Consider the following 4,931-nt stretch of genomic DNA (forward strand, 5'->3'; position numbering starts at 1 on the left):
TCGTATTGTCACTACATGTGCAACATGGACTGGTCAGGCAGAGGAGTCTGTGATATTCTTATCTCCAATTAAACACAGAGAAGTTGAAGTGGAACAGTGGTTCAAGGAGCAGAGTACTAGCCTTGTGCAATAAAAAGCTCAGGGACAGCACCCAGGCCCTGTCTAAACCACAGAATTGGCACACACAGCAAACTCTCTCCCAATTTTGTTTCAGCTGAGTTGAATAACTCGTATTGTAATAGCCAAAATTCATCTTTGCCCTTTTAATTTTGTCAGGTGAACTTTTCCATTGACCCTCTAATAAACTGAGTCATCTAAGGAGACCCACAAACACTCACTTGTTGCCTGCTAATTCATTTAAGTACCACCGTTGTGAGTAATCAAATCTCTACAACTTTATACAACTTTGTATTAAAACTTAAAAACACAAACCTTTAGTGTTTCTCAGGCCTTTTGCCTCTGTGCAGCTCCCTTGTCTCCTTTTATGTCTGCTAGTCCTGAGGCTTGGATTCTGAGTCCCTAAACTGCTTTGATAAAAGCCTAATGCCCTACAACTTGAGCCACAGCCCCACTTCTGCCATTTTTCGGCTCTTAATTGCAGATAAAAGTCTCATAGGCTGTCCTGATAGGGCTAGTTTTATCTATGATTCTCAGATTTCACTCTTCTGAGTAGCAAAGATTACAGGTGCGAACCACCAGTACCAAGCTTATCTGTCACTTTGATATACAAAATTTAAGTCAATTAAATCCCCGAAGTTGTAGGGATTTTTAATGACAGCAACAAAATTAATGCACATGCTATAATTAGAATATGCAATCAAAGCTTTTAAGGAGAATAATGATTTGTTCTAATTCTGCATACAAATGAACATGTTAAGATCTCTATAATAAAAGCTTTCAGGATACTGATGATATATTCATAAATCCCAGCTACTCAGGAGACTAAGATCTGAGAATCATATGTATAGCCAGTCTGGGTAGGAAAGTCTGTAATACTCTTAACTCGAATGAACCATCAACAAACCAGAGGTGGAGCCATGTCTGAAGCAGTAGGGCACAAATCTTGAGCAAAAATGCATGAGGACATTGTCTAGGCCCTGAATTCAAGCCCAGGAAAGGCACAAAAATTAAAGTTAATTAATTACAACTTGAACCCAGATATTTTGTAGACTTTTTTATTGTGAAAATACTATACAGAGGGGGTACAATTAGATGGGCAAGATAATGAGTACAGTTCTTATCAAGCATTGTAGTCTCCCCCTTTGTTTCCCCTTCCCATTCCTTCCCATCCTCTCCACACCCCGCCACCTAATCCTCCTCCCCCATCACAGTTGTAAAGTTCGTTTTCGACATAACGAGTTGTACATCTCATTGTTGCAATGAGTCCAACTGTATCCTTATTTAAATGATTTAAGACACACAAATGCTTGAACTATATGGGCCTACATTGCTGACTGTCTTTCTAATAAAGACTGAAATAATAGTTTATTATTCTACTTTTATTCAATTATGCATGTTAACTTAATAATGGATATCTGCTGCCTGCTGGCTGTGTGTGGACAGGATGTTAGCTATGTTTGACAATATGGACATAGTTTTGCCAGCTTTGGATGTCACATGTTTGTGAAGGGACAGATAACAAATTAAAGAGTGATAAACATGTTTTTCCATCACTCATATCTCTTCAAAAATCAGCCTTTATCATCCTTAGAATATTTTTTTAAATTTCTACTAAAGCAGTCCTCAACACAGTTCCTGCAAATCCAATCTACATTTAATCTACATTTCCCCAAAATCATTTGGATAGGCTCACTCTTACCCTTCTTCTCTAATTAGCTTATCTGGGGCAAAGGAAAAGGACAGCCAACAATTTGGGTTTGCATTAGCCAATAATCTCAGCTACTTAGGAAGCAAGGCCAACTCAGAAAAAATATTATCAAGATCCTATCTCAGGATCAAACCCACCTGTAAATCCAATAACTCAGAAAGCTAGATGATACGATAATGGTTTGAGGCTTGCCTTGGGGTTGTAAACATAGAACCTTATAGGAAAAATAACTAAAGTTTAAAAGGCATGGCTCAAATTGCTAGAGTGACTACCTACAATGTGTAAAACCCTTCATTCAAACCTCAGAACTACCAAAAAATATTAAAAGACAAAAAACCGGACAGTTCTGACAATTCCTCAGTGCTGATGATGTAGGTTTGAGCCATACTCTGAGAATCACTGTTCTAATTAAAAGCAATTAACCTCCAAAAATGACAGATTTACCTATTTTTATCATTGTGGTAAACACACTCAAGGGCAGCTTTGTCCTTTGATGAATCTGGGAAGATTCCAGAGAGTCTGCCACATTGTGGTGGAAGCATGTGTTAAGAAAAAGCTACTCAGCTCATGGACCAAATAGGAAGCAAACAGAGCACGAGGATAAATGAGAGGAACAGGCCAGGAAAGGATATCACTTTTAAAACCCCAGGTCTTTCAACTAGGTCTTTTAACCTTCAAAGATTCCATCGCTTCCAAAAGTCTATCAAATTAGGAACTTAACAATGGATTTACTTACTGATGAGGACAGAGCACTCAAATGCAATTACTTCACTGAAGCTGCATCTCTGAACATTAATTGCTACAATGGATGACTATCCTTTTTGGAGAAATTCCAGGTCCGAACCATAATGAATATGATTTTAATGAGTAGCATTAAAAATTGGAAAAATTATGTAAGTATATCCTAATTTCTATTTAAACAATATTAACTAATACACCTTAGAATCCTAACGACCACCTCTCTACTCCTATCCTCACCAAGTTTTTAATCTCCTGTTACCTGGGGAAAAATTTCAAGCCCCAACTTTTTCCTTGTATGTCTATCAAACAATGAGATTTGTCCCACCATCAGAGATCTGGTTACTGATATCACTGAATGCCAAAGGAAATGAGTCAGAAAACCACAGATACTGCCATTGAAAAGAAGAGGGGGGACCATGAATGCACAAAAAAGAAATTTAAGGCTTAAAAATAGTTTAGAGGTCATGCACTCATTTCTCCCGCCTGTAACCCTAGGTACTAAGTCTGAGATCTAAAGATAAGAGATTGAAAGCCAGTTTTAGGAAGAAAGTTTATGAGACTCTTATTTCCAAGTAAGCACTGAAAAGGTGAATAAGCTACATCACAGTAAAAGGTCCTGAGTTCAAGACCACAAAACAGCAAACACAAAACAAAGTGATTTAATTGGAGGACAGAGGGCTGTGCATATGTGGGACTTGCCAGGGGAAGAGAGGATCTTCTCAGAGAGCCTGTCCTATGCTCAGGGTTGGGAGAGATCTCCTGAGAAGTAGTTTCTAGCATACCTACAAGTTAATCTCTGGCATACAGTGCTAGCATCCTGCTTACCTGTGTGTGTGTGTGTGTGTGTGTGTGTGTGTGTGTGTGTGTGTGTGTGTGTGTGTGTGTGTGCGTGTGTCCCACTATTAGGTCTTGAAAAATGGATCTCTCATTCTTACTGGGGTTCTTTGTTTTATTTTGTTTTGGCTTGTGGCTGGTGCTATGCCATATAGTTATGCCTCTAGTATCATTATTTTTGCTAATTAATTGGAGATAACAGTCTTGAAAACTTGTCAGCCTATGCTGACTTTGAACGTTGGTCCTCAGATGTCAGCTTCCTGAGTAGCTAGAATTGTATCCATGAGACAATAGTGCCTCGCATAAAATGTATGTTTAAATATGTGCTCATTGTCTTCTGAGGCTGAGTAATATAAAAATGAATATGACATCATCTTTTCCTTCACTAACCTAAGAAACTATTCTTGTTTGACTGTACTTTCATAAACGTGACTTTTCACTCCCAGTCTGCTATGCTGAAATTTTCCTTTTATTTATACATTTTTATTTATTTATTTTTATTGTCAAGATGATGTACAGTTTAGTGTTACATAAGGTAATAAATACATTTCTTGACAAACTTGTTACCCCATCCCTCAATTTTCTCCTGCTTTCTCTACCCCCATCACCCAGCCCCAAGTTGTACAGATCATTTCCAACATATTGTTTTGTTTATATTGTTGTTGTATTGGTTCCCCCCTTGACCTTTGTCTCTTCATTGTGTTACCAAACGTTTCTTTTAAAAATGCTATTTAGAGTAAAAGATCACTAAGCATGGAATTTTCTGCACTTCATCTGGTCATGGGATTGTTCATTACTCATTCCTGTTGGCAGCGAGGGCTGGTGGTGAGGGTGCCTGGGTACACAGGGTCAGAGAAGCTTCAGAAATTCCTGCCTGGATTTGACCAGAGCTAGCGCTACCGGTGGCCACTGTCCAAAGGCAGAAGCCACATTCTCAAGCAGAACTCATGAGGGAAGGAGATCATTAAAAACACTGGCATAGCTGGGTGCCAGTCGTTCATGGCTGCAATCTTAACTACTCAAGAGGCTGAATCTGAGGATCATGGTTCAAAACCAGCCCAGGCAGAAAAGTCCATGAGACTCTTTTTTGTTGTGTTGTTCCATCATGGGACTTGAACTCTGGGCCTGGGCTCTTCAGCTCAAGGTGAGCACTCTACCGCTTAAGCCACAGCACCACTTCTGGTTTTCTAGTGGTTTATTGGAGATAAGAGTCTCACAGACTTTCCTGCCTGGGCTGGCTTTGAACCGCGTTCCACAGATCTCAGCATCCTGAGTAGCTAGGATTACAAGCATGAGCCACCGGTGCCCGGTCCGTGAGACTCTTTTTTTTTTTAATTTTTTTTATTTTATTTGTGAACATACTGTACAGAGGGGTTACAATTACATGGGCAGGATAATGCATACATTTCTTACCAAGCATTGCAGCCTCCTCCTTTGTTTACCTTTCACATCCCTTCCCAGCCTCCCCCCTCTCACCCCACTCAATCCTTCCCCCCCACGACGTTGTAAAGCTCGTTTTTGACATGAC

The sequence above is a fragment of the Dipodomys merriami genome, unplaced genomic scaffold (assembly GCF_024711535.1).
Source record: "Dipodomys merriami isolate MVZ:Mamm:240054 unplaced genomic scaffold, mDipMer1.0.p SCAF_561, whole genome shotgun sequence".
NCBI lineage: Eukaryota > Metazoa > Chordata > Mammalia > Rodentia > Heteromyidae > Dipodomys > Dipodomys merriami.